The sequence below is a fragment of the Equus caballus genome, chromosome 29 (assembly GCF_041296265.1).
Source record: "Equus caballus isolate H_3958 breed thoroughbred chromosome 29, TB-T2T, whole genome shotgun sequence".
Lineage (NCBI taxonomy): Eukaryota > Metazoa > Chordata > Mammalia > Perissodactyla > Equidae > Equus > Equus caballus.
Genome location: NC_091712.1, coordinates 40,701,322 through 40,720,220, shown reverse-complemented (window position 1 = coordinate 40,720,220; position 18,899 = coordinate 40,701,322).

Below are 18,899 nucleotides of genomic sequence, written 5' to 3'. Positions count from 1 at the left end.
CTTTTTAATTTATTTTCCTCTTTCAGTTTTGGAGCTTTCAGTATTTAATTGTGGTTACAGTCAGATAAAGGATGTATCTGACTAGGCCTTAAATCTTCTTAATGTAATTCAATTTTTATCTAACCCTCAAGTGCCAGAGCGTTGGGAATCTTATTATTAGCCTTGAAATTAGCAATGTTCAGTAGTTGTACCTGATTCCAAATTATAACCATGACTGAGATGAGAAATATCAAATTATTCCTGCCTACAAATAAATTTGTAAGACTGCCCAACACTCAGCAGGTGCTATCTGTCAGCATGAGGTCATGGAAAGTGGGGTTGCTTAGGTAGTTCCTAGAAGGAAAAGTGCACAGAGTCAGCAGAGAACACCTTATCTGCCTTACAATTAAAGCTATGTCCGTGCCTTTGAACATGCTTCTCCCTTTCTTCTGGATTCACCCCGCTCGGATAAAGGGCCTTACCTTTCAGGGATGAGGCCCACGTGTTATTTTCTCCTTGCTGCATTTTTCATCTTCTCTTGGCCAGGCTCCATGCACAGCTGCAGCTCTGCTCCATCACTCACTCTCCTGCAGCACGTGACTTGCTACTCTGGAAACCTCTGGCCCTGAGCTCACTTAGGAACATCAGTAACTCCATTCTCTTGTCATATCTGTAGCTCAAAACAACAAGCAAAATGGCTGTCACAACAAAGATTTTCAATAAATATGTATCAAAATAAATTGAAATTACATATACTGCCTTCTCCTAAAGACACGTGGAAATGAAAATGTGTTCCTACCGCCAGGGGAGGAGTCAGATGAGAGGGCATAGACATTCAACTCCTTCTTCTCTCTTCTGGCGTGACTCTCTCTGCTGTGGATTAGGTCCTTGGCTGTCCTGCTTCTCCTTTCCAGCTTGGGTGTGGATTGTGAAAACTGAATATTCCAATGCCCAGGTGCAAAGAAGAGAGTAAAACTGACAGCAGCAAAAAGAACTTGGTTCACCAAAAATCAGCATTTTACGACAAAATGTCTAGATCTACAAAATTTCTTAATTGATTTTACCACTACTTTTGAAATTTAGGAGACTGTTTTTTATACCATAACCTTCTAAATGCCATTGCATTTTAAATTTAAATAGTTGGGAAATGTAAATTTTAGTTAATATAAGTGTAAACCCAAAAAGTCAAGAAAGATGAAAAGATGGAGTAGACACAGTTTCTCTACACACCTTGCTAAGCACAGCTAAAAACTGTTACATAAAAAACAAATAGAAGAAGATTCTGAAAAGTGGAGAGAAGAAGGAAGACTGGCAAAGGACCTTGGGAGTGAGGAAAAAGCTGGCTTTGAATGCCCTCATGTATCTTGGAGAATGTGATGGAGAAGTTGGCAATCCAGAAGTACCAATGGTTGCAGATGAAAAGCCCCCCTAAAAAACATGCTCTCCTTAGCAACGGGCTAGGGAAGGCACAACACACAGGAAAACTTTTAGAAGATAACTGTTCCACTCCAGCCAGAGTAGAGACAGTCAGGGTGTCTATCACTGCCCAGTGGTACAAACACTCCTGCCTCTCACAGTATCATGGAAACCACATGGGAGCAGTAATGTGGCACCTCTGCCTGTTGCAGCCAGGGAGCATCAGCCGAGTGGGGAGCCTGAACTCCCACTACCATCCAGTAGTAACAAGTGTGTCTCCACACTGACCAAGTGTGGAAACAAGACTCCACCTTCATTTGGAAATAATAAAGCAGACCCACCCTTCTCCCAGTGCTGTACGAGGAGCCCTGCTAACAAAATATTTAAGTAAGATCCAGAGCCTCATAAGATATCACTTAAAGTATCTAGAATTCAATAAGAAATCATTCACATCAAGAACCAGGAAAAATTCAATGTGAATGAAGAAAGACTATCAACAGATGCCAAAAACGGAGAGGATACAGATGGTAGTCTGATAAAGATGTTACAGCAGAACATATGATTGTTTCAGTGAAGGACACTTGAGACAAATGAAAAAATAGGAGGTCTCAACATCAAAATAGAAGATATATAAAAAAGAATTTATACCTGGAAAATACAATAATTGAAATTAAAAAATTCATTGGATGGACTCAACTGCCAGAATGGTGAGAACAGAGGAAAGAATCAGTGAACCTGAAGATAGAATAATAGAAATTACCCAGTCTGAACAACAGAGAGAAAAATAGACTGAAAACCAAAATGAACTGAGCCTTAGGGACCTGTGGCACTATAACAAAAGATCTAGCATTTGCCTCATTGGAGTACCAGAAGAAGAGGAAGAAGGTGGGACTGAAAAAGTGCTCAAAGAAACAGTGGCTAAAAATTTCCCAAATTTGGTCAAAGATCAATAAACTGAAACAGGATACTGTCAAAGAAATCCATCCCATGACACTTCATATTTAAATTTCTGAAAACTGAAGACAGAGAAAAAATTTTGAAAGTAGTGAGAGTAAAAGGAGAACTTTTAAAGAGAAAACGGAATTAAAATGAAAGTATGTTTCTCATTAGAAGCCCTGGAGGCCAGAAGGAAGTGATACAACATTTCTCAAGTGCTGAAAGAAATGAACCATCAACCTAGAACTCTACACCCAATGCAAATACCCTTCAGGAATGAAGGGAAATCTTGGCATCCTCAGATGAAGAAAACTAAGACTTTCTCACCAGCATAACTACACTAAAAGAATGGCTAAAGGAAATTTTCTAAACAGGAAAGATGGGATAAAAGAAGGAACGTTGAGACATCAGGCAAGAAGACGGCACACAGCAAGCAAAAATATGGTAAATACAATAATCTTTCCTCCTCCTCTTCTGTTTTCAAAATCACGTTTGACAAGTGAAGCAAAAATTATCGCTGTCTGATGTGGTTCTCAATGTACGTAGAGGAAATTTTGAAGACTATTATGAACAGGGGAAGGTAAAGGGACATAAAGAAATGTACTTCTACCCTTCCTTCAAACTGATTCAGTCACTCTGGAAAATATTTTTGGAAGTCTTTCCAAAGCTAAACATATACTTAGAGTACAAAACATCAATCACACCCCTGGGCATTTGTCCCAGAGAAATGAAAATCTCCGTTCACGCAGAAACCTGTACATGGATCTTTCAGCATCTCTGTTTGAAATAATCAAAGACTGGAAACAGCTAAAATGTCCTACAATAGCTGAATGCTTAAAAAAAAGTACTGGTAAATTCATTCCATGTATTCCTGTAAAAAGGAATACACTTTGGATACATATAACAATTCATATGGAGTTCAAGGGCATCATGCTGAGTGAAAAATGTCAATCTTACAAGGTCATATATCATATGTTTCCATTTATGTATCATTCTCAAAATGACAAAATTATACAGATGGTGAGCAAACTAGTGTTTGTTTGGGGTCCGGGAAGGTGGAGATGGTATGTTGGTATGACCATAAAGCCATAACACAGGGGAGGTATTTGTGGTGATGGAACACTCTGTATTTTGATGGTAGTGGTGGTTACACAAAGTACCCACGGTATAAAATGACAAAGAACCACACATACACATTGTACCAATGTCAGACTCCTTGTTTCCATATTGCAGTGTAATTACGTAAGACATAACCACCAAGGGAAACTAGGCAAAGGTACAGGGACCTCTCTGTACTGTCTTTGCAATTTCTTGTGCATCTATAACTATTTTAAAATGAACGATGTTTAATTAAATCAAGAACCAAGATAATTTTACTGCTAACAACTATACTACAACACAAATCCAGTACTACAAAGTATAACTAACATACTGACTAAATCAATTTTATTTATGTAAACACCCAATAATAACAGGAAAATATTCCTTTCCTAATAACATTAGAAAGATAAACTACATAAGAATAGCATAACAAAAGTGTCAGTCTCTTTATGAAGAAAACTACTGAAGGACAGAAAAAATATGAACACATCAGTTGAACAACAATGTTCTCAGATAAAATGATCCTATGTTACAGAGACATTTTGTCTTAATTCAATGTGTAAATTTAAGATTATCTCCTCTCCCTTCCCCAAATAACGATAATTTTTTAGCCAGAATTAGTTAACCTTGTTCTAAAGTTCATGGGGAGAGAAATAAAACAAAACCAAAAAAAACTAGAATAATGAGGACTGATTCAAAAATAATAGGGAAATTAAGGGAGCCATCCTAACAGGTATCAGAACATATTATAAAACCTTAATAAGTAAAACAGTAAATTGTTGCCACATGTATGACAGAAAAACTTGTTGCCACATGTATGACAGAAAAACTTATAGAACATAAAGGAAAATCTAAAAATTGGGTTAAATTTATACAGCAATGTTGTATATTAAAAATATGGCATCTCAAATGAGTAGAGAAGGGAGTTCTACTTACAGTGATGGTGGGCTCGGACACGCAGGCCAGCTCTTTTAATAAAAGGTCCAGTAAAAGCTGGACAAAAGCTTACAAGTCAGATTGGAGTTACCAGAGATCTAACAATGCAATGAAAAATTATGGTGCAAGATCTGAGATAATAAGGGAGCCCTGAGGTGAGCCGGGATGTGGGGCAACTTTCCAGCTAGAAGCATCTTCCAATAAGCAGAACACCCATCCAGGAGAGTGAGAGGCAGGACAGTGCCCATCACGGAGTGCTGGGGTGCAGAAATGGAGTTCAGGGGGCCCCAAGAATGGGGGTCAGTTTTGGTAAACGCCCAGCTCTGACTGTGGACCCCAAAGATTATACCCAAGAAATAAGAGTTATTTGGAAATACACCAACCTAGCTTTAAGTCATGCCTCTCTCCCTGAAATTGCAAAATGTGATTCCGGATTTCTAGAGTTGTTCATTTGCTCCAAGAAGCAAAGGAGATAATAAATTATTCTACATTTTTTTCAATCTGTTTCACAATGCGTAATTAATAATAACCAGGCAGTTGAGAAGGAAAGACATACTCAGGCATACCACAAGAAAGAGCAAAAAATAGAAACATACCCAGAGAATGTAGATAATGGATTTAACATTCATGGACCTTAAAATAGTCTTAATATCTTCAGAGAATTAAAAGACAAGATTAATGACTTTAAAAAAAAACCTGGAATTTATAAAAGAGCACCAAATGGTAATTCTAAAATTGAAAAATATGATAACTGGGGCTGGCCCGGTGGTACAGTGGTTAAGTGTGCTCGTTCCGCTTCGACAGCCCCGGGTTCACCATTTCGGATCCCGGGTGTGGAGATGGCACTGCTTGGCAAGCCAGGCCGTGATAGGCGTCCTACATATAAGTAGAGGAAGATGGGCATGGATGTTAGCTCAGAGCCAGTCTTCCTCAGCAAAAAGAGGAGGATTGGCAGCAGTTAGCTCAGGACTAACCTTCTTCAAAAAACAAAAAAAGAAAAGAAAAAAAGAAAAATATAATAACTGAAATTAAGGACTCACTGGGTGGGTTAAAAGCAGATTAGATTCAGAAAAAAATGAGGAGTAGAAAATTGCAAGACAGATCTAAAGAAAATATTCAGAATAAAATACCGAAGAGAAAGAACAGGAAAGAAGCAACATTTGAAGAAATAAAGCCTAGTAATTTTCTGAAAATGACAAAAGAAATCAAGCTGCCAATTAAAGAAATATACGAACAACCAGCACTATGTAATTTTAGACAGAGCTTTATAACATCGTGATAACACAGCTGAAATCAATGGATGAGGCACCTTAAAAGCAACCAGAGAAAAAATACAGATTTCTTTCCAATGAACAGTAATAAAATGAATGACTGGCTTCTAAGAAGAAACAATAGAACCAAGAAAACAATACATGTGAGGTTCTGAAAGAAAGTACTCCAAATCCAGAATTGTGTATTCAGCAAAAGATCCTTCAAAAATGGAGGAGAAATAATAATTATTTTTATACAAACAACCTAACATATTTTATCATCCTTAAGTTTGCACTAAAGGAAACACTAAAGGGTATCTTTCTAGCAGAAGGAAAATACCCCAAATGAAGGCTTAGGGTTGCAGGAAGAGTGAGGGGGAAAAGTTGAAGATTTGGGTAAATGAAATAAATATTAATTACATAAAATGTTAAAAAAATAAGGTCTTCTAGAATGCAAAATGTATTTAGAATCAAAAGAGCATATAGTTTGGAAAAGGGTTAAATGGAGGAAGTTATAAGATTTTTGTATTGTCTTGAAAGTGCCAATTTATGTTAAGTATTGATAAGTAAGAAGGCATATTATAGTGTCTGATAACCATTATAATAATTTCAAAAATAGTACAATTTAAAAAGCTAATGGAGGAATAGAATAATATAAAAAATTTAATCTAAGAGGGAAAAAATACCATAGAAATAGGAAGTGAATAGTATGATGGTAAATCTAAACAAAAATGCATTAGTTATTACTTTTAACTAAAAGGACTCCAATCAACAGACCAAAAATTGTCAGGCTGAGTTAAAACTCACGTTCACACACACCCCTATGCTGTGCTGTTTACAAGAGATTCACCAAAAGATTATATGAAGATTACATAAGATTACCCAAAGGGAAAAGACGCATCGTGGAAACATTGTCAAAGAAAGGCCATGTAGCTAGATTAATCAGACCAAGCAGACTTTAAGGCAAGAAGTGGCGCTAGAGATAAAGAGCAACATTTCCTGATTATAAAAGGTGTCATTCACCAGGAAGATGTAACAGTTACTCATATGAATTTCTCTAATAGCACAGCCTCAAAACGTATGATGGAAAAGCAAAGAACTAAAGGAGGACAGAGACAGATCCACTAACAGTAGGAGCTGGTAACACGAATTTCAAAGTAATTGATAAAATAAGCAGACGAAAAAGATAAAGACATACAAGACATCAGCAAAGCAGACCCAATAGAAGTATCTAGAGTACTATTTCCAATGTCTACAAGACACGTATGATTTTCTAGTACACACGAGACATTTACAAAAATAGAGTACATTCTGGGCCATAAACCAAGTTACAAATTATTACTAAGGATTGAAATAATACAAAGCAAGCTTCTTGAAGACAATGGAATTAAGCCAGAAATCAGAAAACTAGAAAATTCCCAAACATTTGGAACATACATATTTCTAAGTAAACCATGGCTCGAAGAAGAAGTCACAATTAAATTTGGAAAATATTTAAAATTGAACACAATTTTAAAATAATCTGACCATTTCAAAACTGTGACTGCAGCTAGGCATGCTTGTGGTTTTTTGTTTTCTTTAAATTATGAACGCATATTTTTTAAAAAAGGCATAAAATCAATGAGTTAAACACTCATTTTAAGAAATCAGAAAAATTGCAGCAAATAAAATTTGAAAGGTGGAACAGTGAAGAAAAGGAAAAGTAAAAGAAGCAATTAATAAAATAGAAAATAGACCACAGAGAAGAACAGTGATGCCAAAAGTTGATTCCTTGCAGAAACTACTCAAACTGTAAATCCTTGGTGAAATTGACCAAGAAAAACCAGAGATGGCGCAGGAACCATGATCAGCAATGGTGAAGGAGACCTCACTATCAATAAGAGGGAAGGCATTTAAATGAGTTATATTAGGACAGCTTGTAGCCATGTGATCCATTTTTGACATGTTAAGACTATTTTAAGCTCCATGAATATTAAATCCATTATCTATATTCTCTGGGTCTGTTTCTATTTTTTGCTGTTTCTTGTGGTATGCCTGAGTATGTCTTTTCTTCTCAACTGCCTGGTTATTATTAATTGTGTGTTGTGAAACACATTGAAAGATGTGGAGAAAACAAAAACAAATGTGATGCATATCTTAGAATGTACACTAGATTAAATTCCTAATGGATAAAAGGCTTAATTATAAGAAATGCAACCATGAGAATAATTTATAAAATTGTATTGCTTCTTTACATATTTGAAATGGGTCTTTTCTAATTATTATCCCAAATCCAGTGGACATATCTAGAAGTTCATTAACTTGATTACATTTAAAAACCTATTATGTTAAAAAGAAATCTCTTCAGGGGTCGGCCTGGTGGCACGGCAGTTAAGTTTGCACATTCGGCTTCAGCAGCCCGGGGTTCGCCGGTTCGGGTCCTGGGGGCAGACATGGCATTGCTTGGCAAGCCATGCTGTGGTAGGCGTCCCACATATAAAGTAGAGGAATATGGGCATGGATGGTAACTCAGGGCCGGTCTTCCTCAGCAAAAAGAGGAGGATTGGCAGCAGACATTAGCTCAGGGCTAAGCTTCCTCAAAAAAAAAAGAAAGAAATCTCTTCAGGGCCCAGCCCCATGGCCGAGTGGCTCAGATCTGGGGTGCCAGCCTATGCTACTCACCAGCTGTGATGTGGAGGTGTCCCACATACAAATAAATAGAAGAGGATTGGCACAGATGTTAGCTAAGTGCTAATCATCCTTAAGCAAATAAAAAAGGAGGATTGCCAGTAGATGTTAGCTCAGGGCAAGTTTTCTTCAGCAAAAAAAAAAAAAGAAGAAGAAGAAGAAAGAAAGAAAGAAAACTCTTCTTATCCAAAGTTAAAACAACCCAACAACTGAAAAAATATTTGGATTCATATTTCAGGGGAACAAAAAGGTAATCTCCCTAATATATAAAGTTTTCTAAAAACGACAAAACAAATGATAAGAAAAAGACCAAGAAACCTAAAGAAAACTGAAGAAAGGAAACGAATGCAGAGTTTATCGAAAGGGGACTACAAATAGACTTATATATAGGGAAAGATGCCAATCCCCATGGATAACTTGAGAAATGGAAATTCAAAGTTCTCTGAAACACTGTTTTTCACTAGGAGATTGGCAAAATTCCAAGTGAGGTATAAGCCCTGATGATGCGATTTTGAGAAAAGGGACATTCCCATCACTGCCTTGGGTCTGCAAATATGTCTAACCCCGAGGGAAGGCAATTTGGCAATACTATCAAAATCACAAATGCATAATTCTCTTTGAACCAGTAATTAAGTTCTTATGATTTATTACACAGTTTAAATTCTTGCTACGTGACACATGAACAGGGCCGTTCATTGTGGTCTTTCTTATAATAGCGAAACGTTGTACATAACCTCAATGTCCATTAACAGGAGGCTGGTGAAATAAATTATGATGAATCTATAGAGTGGTGAATCTATAGAGTAGAAAGTTTGAATGAATAAGAAAAGACTGAGTATTGTATGGAAAATCTCTAAGATATGTATATATATTTCAGGTGAATCAAACAAGGTACAGGAAATGTGTATTTTATGAAAACATTTTTTTAAAAAGATCTAAAATAGCGTTACATATTCACATCTGCTTGAATAGGCATATAAAAATTCTGGAAAGATACAAAAGGCAGGAAGACTAGGGGGTCAGTCTTGTGGGGCTAAGCATGATAAACAGCTTGGGGACAGTGACCACAAGACTGTTCTCAGTGCGTCTTTAAACATAAACATACCAGACACAATAGATCTACATTTATGTATTTATTTATTTTTGAAAAAAGCTGTGCATTGCACAATTTCGACACCTCTCCTATCAGATTCTAAGTGCATGGCTGCCCCGGAGCACCTCTTCAAGGGGAGGCATTCCCTTGGAAACCCCTGTGAATAGGATATGGAAGGACACCCTCAGGTCACGCCCTGCAGCAAGCCTGTCTTAGAAGCATGTGATAGAGTACATTGTTTTTTAAGTCACATGAGGAATAGAAAATAATGATAAGATGAATTAAAAATATAAGGATTGGAAAGAAAGGAACAAAGCAATCATTAGTCATAAGAGACATAATTGCCTCTTTAGAAAAAGCCAAGGCATCTGCAAATATTGAACTCATGTTCTTTCAAGTTCCTGTCACTGAAAACAGGCTCACGTTTAGTGCCATATTGTTCATTAAACCACTACCAGCTGATCCAGGCCACACTGAATTCTCTGAATTCCTAAGGTGGAGGTAATTCATTCATTTTTTTTTTAAAGATTGGCCCCTGAGCTAACAACTGTTGCCCATCTTCTCTCTTTTTTTTTTCTTCTGCATTTTCCCCCCAAATCCCCCCAGTACATAGTTGTACATCCTAGTTGTGGGTCCCTGTAGTTGTGGCATATGGGACATCGCCTCAGCGTGGCCTGACAAGCAGTGCCATGTCAGCGCCCAGGATCTGAACCAGCGAAACCCCGGGCCACCAAAGCCATTCACAGGAACTTAACCACTCGGCCACGGGGCTGGCCCCCAATTCATTCATTCTGAACACTTTGCTGTGTGCTTCTGTGAAGAATCATGTGTGGTTTTATGTGTTAGATTGATCCATCTGCTAGGACTGCAAAATCCTAGAAAACAGAGCCTATGTTTTATGCTTTTTTCTTTAGCCTGTGGGCTGTCTCAGCACATGGGCAAACAATTGGTGTTCAATAAATGTACCCATTTATAAGCAATATTGGATTGAATAAATGGATACAACAGGACCTCAACATTCTAGGTTAGTGAGTCATCAAGAGCATGCAATAATCTGGGCCAAAGTGTGGTCATGTGGCAGCATCAGCATCGCTTGGGAACTTAGAAGTACAAATTCTTGGACCCCAACCCAGATCCACTTAATCAGAGACTCCAGGGTGGGCTTTACTGGGACCTCCAGGTGTTTCTGACGCGTCCTGAAGTTTCAGGGCTGCTGGTCTAGGAGCCAAAGTCTGTATCATCACGCAGACCAGAGTTATCTTAAAAAGTTCATGGTCTAGAATTACTTTTTGGGGGCAGTAATTGTTTGTATCATTTCTCTTTTTGACAGCTTTGTGCTCATTTAATTAGTTTGTGAAAATCTGCTCTTGGCTTTCAAATCTAACATTTCGGGTTGAATACACATATTCCTGCAAATTGCGCAATTCTTTTTTTTTTTTTAAGATTGGCACCTGAGCTAACAACTGTTGCCAATTTTTTTTCTCCTGCTGTTTTCTCCCCAAATCTCCCCAGTACATAGTTGTATATTTTAGTTGTGGGTCCTTCTAGTTGTGGCATGTGGGATGACGCCTCAACATGGCCTAACGAGTGGTGCCATGTCCACATCCAGGATCCGAGCCTTGGGCCACCAAAGCTGAGAGCAGGATCTTAACCACTCGGCCACAGGACCGGCCCCAAATTGTGCAATTCTTTATGGAGCAGTGTTCCTCAGACTTTGCTGTGCAGACTTTCACATGGAGGGCTTGCTGAAAAATGGGCTCTAACCTTGGAATTTAGATTCGCTTGGTCTGGAATGATCTCTGGGATTCCGAACTTTTTTAAACAAGCTGTCTAGTGGATCTGTTGCAGGTGGACAAGGAACCACATTTGAGACACAATTTGTGATTGCATGTCAGTGGTTGGCATCTGTAGATTGTTACAAATCCAGACTCAGGCATCCCATCTCAGTCCTACACAATCAGAATCTCCATTTTAGCAAGATCCCCAGATCATTTATTATGCATATTCGAGTCTGAGAAGCGCTGTTGCAGGCAATTCATGAGAACATTAGGGTCGATGGCTCTTTGTGACAGAACACTGGCCAAAGGGAAGGTAGAATTATTTCCAAATAACTTATCTCTTATTTGCCAGTTCCAGCACTCTTTTGAATTATACCATTATTATTCTACTACTTGGCTTCTGATTATTTTTTTTCTCCTTCATGACTGCAGTTATAGAAAAAATCTAATATGTAATATGTTTGTAATAGTACACATATAAATAGCTCTATTTAAAACTCAATTGAAAATATACAGCATTACAGATGAAATTGATGTAATTAACAATAATTTACATGGAACCCTTTATGTTTTCATATATCAAAATAAATTAGTTGATTGTAGGAAGTTAATAATTAATTTGAGGTGTTACTGCTAAGATATTGACCCAATAATGTATTCTGGTTTTTTTCCTAGATTTTAATATTTATATAACTTAGAAGTTGATTAAAAAAAGAGGCAGTATTTTAAACTCTTATAATTGGATCCATTTCTATTAATTTATAGTCAAGAGGAGTACATTTATTTAAGATAGAGAAATATCATTTGCATTACATTAACATTTTACTGGAGAAACAAAATGTTCGTACTTATTGGTATAAAGGAGCTTATTAGACTTTAAGTACATGGCTTTAAATTGATTTTTGTATTAGGAAAACATTGAATTTTTTAAAAATATGGCTATTTGGTTGCTTAGCCACTTTTCTTACTCAGTGTCTTTGTAGTTGTTTTTCTTTAACCACATTTTTTTTGGGCTTGTGATTTTCATAACTTGTTCACCTCTTTCTCTGTATTTATGCTTTAGGGACAGTCCCGCAGCTGTTAGTAGTACTTAATGACTAAAAACATCTAGGCGCCTCAGAATTAATGATATGTTTAGAGTCCCTAAATGATGCAGAAGCGTTGCCCAACCTGGGCAGAAATGCTGGCCTCCTGTAGGGCGTGGTACGGTCACAAATCCTTTTGGAAACCAGATGGAATGTAAATAAGCATATGAATAAATATATGTGGCCTAATGGAAGAAGCGAGGCAGGATTCTTCATCTGAAATTATAAACAGGACCATCTGACATTCCATCATTGTAGCAGCCTCCCTCAGAGAAGATTGCGTCTTCAGAATTGCAGATGCTCTCGAGAGGGACACACCTCAGGTTCCTCTGAGTGATAGCCTTAGATTTCAGAGAGTAAGACAGGAAGGCATTACTGGGGAAGGAGAAGGAACCAGACCAGGGAGCCATGGGTACGCCAAACACAAATTTGTTAAACTTTCTAACTCAGAGTTTTTAAAGTAAAAGACAAATGAAGGCCTTTTGTTAATAGAGGCCTTTTTAGATTAGCATTTATATAGAGAGAAAAGCCCTGCAGGTTTGTTTGTTTTCATATTAAAGAGCCACAAGAATAAGTTAATACTAAGTTTGGGAAAAGATGCGGACATTGGCTGGGATGCAGGCCCTGCTCTCCACTGGAGGGCCCGATTGTCCACTCTGCTCTCTAAGTGTCTGTTTTATTTGGGTAATTTGCTTCATCTCTCTCGGCACGAGTTTGCACATCTCTACAGTAAGTTGGACTGGAGGATCCTTAAGATCCCCTCATTGCCTTTCTTTTCCAAAGAACAAGAACAAGCGTAAAAGAAAGCGAGTAATTTAAATTTCCCCTTCAACTAGTTTTAAAATTACCACCTCATGCTTACAGATGTGGAGTTATTTTCTATGATTCAGTGAATTAAAAAATAAAGTACCAAAAGAATTATTGGAAAAAGGGAAAAATGATTTAGGCAAATAAATAAAATTATTAACGTGGAAGCTCCAGGCTTTGTGGGTTTTAGTAGAATTTAAAACTGAATGCGTATTTTATTTCTTACCATGTACTGACCCGTTCTTTAAAAGAAATAACTTCCTATCTTTCAAAGAACTACAGTAATTTCTGACATCTTTCAGACTCTGTACTAATTACATTATTAACTGCACACGAATTTCATTCTTAAAAGTAGGAAATGAAATAATTGTTAAGTTCTTGCCTGAAGACTTGAGAATACCCTGAATAAATTAATGAATTCCACTAGAATGAATTTCACTATGAATGCAAATGTGAATCATAATTGTTGATAGAAATAAAATAAAGCCACCTAGTTTAAAAGTGCCAGGTTGTAGCAAGTGAGCACAGTTATACTTGAATGAAACTGGCTAGAAATAGGATTACAAATTTCTTATAAATGCAGATTTTAGAAGGAATTTTATTCTTCAAATAATTTTCTGTGACCTAATCATACTTCTTATAAATCCCAAGTATCAATATTTTGCCCTTCTAATATCTAAGGCCCAAAGATGATAATGGTGTTTGACATTTGGTCATATCCAGAGTGAGTGAATGCTACTTTCTGAGATAAAAGCAAAAAAAGAGATGTTCTCTGTTTCAGTATTAGAATATTCTTTATCTATTTAGCCAATCAATAGTTCATTATAATAATTTTAATCATGAAAGCTATGACTAATAATATAAGACTTTAAATAAATTCGTAAGTCCACTATTTTAGGATTTGGCAAAACTAGGAATCGTCCTCGCCAATTGCCTGGGATCTTCTTTGAGAAAGACACTTAGGATACCAAGGGACTCACTTCAGTGGTTCAAAGGGGCCTTTACAAGGCGGTTCTAGTAACTTTAGGTGTTGTTCCCACTTTCTCTCCTGGGCTCAGGAGAATTGTCCCTTGCCCACCCCCCCACCCCCCATAAAACTGGCATGCTCACTCAGTCGGAGGGATACACACAGGGATTTGCCCCCAACTCACAGCTCAGCTTTATGGAGAAGCCAGATGACTGCTTTAGAAGACGTATGCTGGGAAGGGATGTCTGACCTCATTTAACGCCATTAATGACGTTGACCAGTCATAGGAGCCATCCATTCACAATTCTCTTATCTAATTTGAGGTAAGTACAAAGAGGACATCTGAAACTCGTAACTTAAGAAGGCATCAAGAGACTGTATTTTTCATTGTTCTCTAATAAAAACATATAGTAGAAGCTTATACAATCTCCTAACAGAGAGATTCTACAGATTTTACACTTATTTCTTTCTTTTAATAGAAAGCCTCTGGGAAAGAGGTACATAGATCTTTGAATAATTTACTGACGAGAAATAGCCAATATTCAAAACCTATTAATTCTGGTTTCACAATTTAAAAGAAAGGACATCACAGCATGATGAATGCCAGGTTTGTTTTGTTATAATTTTAATGACAACAGAAGGTATTTGGCCAGCCAGCCTTCATGACAATATCCTAGAATATTAGCATATTACAATGAGATCTTACATTCTATTTATGTGATATGAGAAAGAGATTGGCATAAGTAAATGTTTATTAAAAATTTCTGGCCAATTTTCCCCATTCTGACATACTGGAAGAAACTATGGCTGATGATTAAAAATCATTTTTTCCACACCATACCTAACACAGACCATGAACAACTGTGTCATACCCATTTGGTTTTTTTCCTTTCTTTTATAGGATATTAGATGATTATTTGTGAGAATATCTAACTCATGCTTTGGAACCAGTGACTTACTAGAAATTTTTATCTCCCAATCTTCCCTTTCCATTTTTACAATTAAAGTTTCAGAAAGAGCCTCATATGGCCCAAAGAACAGATTTACAGTTCAAGGCAAATTGTGGGCTATTATTTTTCCAGTGGGGAAAGAAAAAAATGAAGAATGTCACATATGAACTATATTGTGCAGAGCAGCTGCAATATTACGAAGTAACCTCTGAACTTAATTTATTTATAAGGACATTCTTTTGAGTTTAAGGAATTTAGAGATGTAGAATGTATACAGAAATCATGGCTTAAAAGAATCACGTAATCTGATAAAATTGAACGTATGTCTTTTGCTGAATTGGTAGAATCACGAATCAATTGCTTGAGAGTGTCCATAGTATTACTTTTTTTTTTCCAACAGGAGGATTCTGGAAGTTGGGTTGGCAGTTAATAAAATTTGATCTGGAGATGAGATATGGAAACTGTAAAAGTCAGGTAGAATTCCTTGGCAGATTTTCAGTGATGGGAAATTCTACCATTCCTCTTGATTGCTCCCCCTTGCATGGTTTATAAGCCTCTCAGCTTGTGGGCAGGATAGTTGAACCTACCTGAAACTTTCTCGGAATATCTGGTTCTTTCCACTTGGCTTCCTGCTGTCACTTTCTGAAATAGCTTTCACAGATGCATTATTAGCCTGTGGGCAGTGGTTTACTGCTGAGCCACTCTCTCCTAAAACCGATGAGTAGTCCCATTCCAACGGAGAACCAAAGACAGGTTACAGTAGAGTATTCTCACTCTAACCAAAGTTGGAGACCATGGATTGATAGCCATGTCAATGTGCGTGTTCTCAAGGGTGTTTGCCTTAGAAACACACTTGGAACATTACAGCAGGTATTCCTAGAATTATTGGTTTCTGATGTTAGTTGACTATGTTGAGTTCTTTAAAGGACGTTGTCACTTGAGCCCTCTTAGACCACATGCTTAAAGACCAAATTGTTTCTAAGTCATTTAGAACTAATAGGTCGCAATAATATTAAAAATAATTTCTTAAAGTTACATAACCAGCTTCTGATTGCAAAATGCTTTCAACCCATTAGCTCCCTTATTTACCAAAGTGTAAAAGATGTTGGTTATTATGTGATGGAAATAACACAATTTGTGTGTTTTAACACTGCCAGGCATTCACAATATCTGTGTGAATCTCAAAATTTGTGTGCACAGTGTATTCATTCTCAAAACTCATGGAGACATAGAGGAAAGATGAAGGATACATTATTGATGGATGATTATGTAACAAGCTTATGTAAAAATGCGTGGCATCTATTTTTGACCTGAGACCAGTTATTCATGGAATCACATTCCTAAAATAGTTTACTTATTGTGCTTTGAAAAAATGTCACTAAATAAACATACTAATGGGTACTTGGCCCTTCCACTATCTTGCAGCTTTGAGAAACAATTTTAAATGAAGAGGAAAATACATTTATAACAACTTTTTTCCTCTATCTAATAAGCTTATTTTACGCTTTAGAAATTAAGAAGTTTCTTATAATATATTCCTACTAGTAAAATGACTCTCAAATTCAAATAATATTTATGTAATTTTATTTACAAGAATATCTTATGATTTGTTTTCAAACTGCCTAACTGTTGAGATGGTATTTAGAGATAAATATGGACAGGCCAAAGCACATAGAATAGAGTAAATTAAGTCATGCAAATATCCCATTTCATTGAATGGAAAAGATAGAATTGTTATCCATTCGTCGTATAGAAAAATAAGACATAAAATACTCTAAGTTGGATGCCCTTCAGCATGTTTGGCCAAGTTACAGTTAGTTAAACAAGCTGACTTTTTAATATTTGATGTTTAAGTAAAGCTGCTTAGTTTTCGCAATTTTTTAAGTTTATTTTGCAGTTTTCAGTACTAAAAACTACAGAAGCTATCACTAAAATAAAATAAAATTTAGAATTAGATAAAACCTCAAAAAAAGTTTTGATTGGGCTTCCTAGTTTCTTGAAATGGAATACCTTACAATTTTAACTAAACAAAGAAATTTCAACAGGTTGGACTGAGTTCTATTTGCCTGTTCAGGGAAGGACATTTTAGGATTTTAAATTCACTAAATGACAGTGGTTTGGTTGTGTCTCCACACCCCTCATATAAATATAGTATTACATATATATACTTAATACTTTATTAAAGTATGTACTCTGTTTTATTAAATATATATTTAAAATATTAGATATATTTTATATTATATATATTTAAGAAAATATATATTTAAAGTGTACATGGATAATCTGCCGGAGGATAATTCCAACAGTGGGAAGAATATTTTGGTCTCACAAGCAATGTGTTTGATGTTCAATTCTTTTTAGTAACAGTTCGGATCTCTTGCTTGGTGCATCCAAAGGAATGGAGATGTAGATGCTTTCGGTGGTGAGGACAATGTTGCTTCATCTGTGTATTATTTTTCAATGGCATTTGCACATTCTCAACTGACCAATATCTCTTACCTTATCCAAGGTCAGAAAGACCATATGACTCTATAAAGATCAAAGAGTAGAGTCAGAAACCACACATTTTTAACAATAAAGGAGAACTCCTCACGACATATTTCAGCATCCAATGCATATGGCACACACATGGACACAATTTATGTGTCAAAGTTAACCTACTTAGAAGTATAGTCATGAGTCCTCTAGGGTGGAAAGGACAAGCCCATTTTCCAATGGAAAAGTAGTAGAGTTAGAGAACATCAAGGGAAAGAAATTAAAGAAACTGGATGAGAGAGACTCCAAATGATAGGTCTAAAGGAAAGAAAATGGAGAAATTAAACGAGAAATTAACCCTCAGCCTCTGAGGTCATCCTTGTATTGAAATTCAGTTGTTCTAAAGAGTCTTTATTACTAAAGACATGATTTTCTCATAGCCGAGGGGGAAAGTTCAATTACTGTACCCATGTAATCATCCATTTTAAATCATTTTTGTGTAAAGATTGAGTGCATTGAATGGATTTGTCATACTCTGAATGAAACTGGTGCAAATGAAATTCCTGTTAAGGGGCATTAACTTTATTCTTTTCTCATTTGGTATAAAAGCCTTGTAAGTACCAAGATTTGGATAGACTTTGGCTTATTATCAACCAAGCAGCTAAGGGACAAGTTTCCTGATGGGTTTAAAAGCAAGTAGTATTTCAGTTTATTTCTGTGGAAATAAAAAAAATCCAGTCTTTCTCTTGTTTTCTAGGGTTAATTAGATACCACTCTTTTGCTGTTATAACTCATTTGTTTTCTAGATCCCACTGTCCAATGTATTTAAATGGGTTTCTTTATGGCCCCATTTTTCTAGGCATTACCATCCATGTGCTAATCAAACAATCATCTCGTCATTCATTTTATAAGACTTTCCGTAAAAACCCATAGAATCTTTTCAGAATTAAGGGGATACCATTATATTCAAAGCATAAAGATTATTTTATCAAATGTTTTATGGATAATTTGAGCAAACAAGAGCCAAAATAGTAAATATCATTCAATGTAAATAAAGGGAGTATTTAAAAATTATAGAAAGTTATTAAAAGCTGAGGTATGTCATTTTTATGGCGTTTAGAGATTCTGGATAAAGTGAGTTGTGAGCAATTTTAAGTGAGGTATTTCAACAGTTGTCCAATATTAGTTCTTTAGCTTCTGATCAGTAAATTATCATTTCTTTATTATTTAATGTGATCACTCAATATTATTAACACCTGAATTTAACATTCTATTTGAAAGAAAATTCTCAAATAGAGGATTTTCAAAAAACCCACTTTTTGAGGTACTGTGAATGCCTTTGGTAAAATTTTAAAGAATCAAATCATGAAGATGAAGAGACTAGTAGCTCATATACAAGCAACCAGTTTTTGTTGATTCTCACCCACTCTGAGGAAAACCCTTTAGCTTGCCTCTCCAT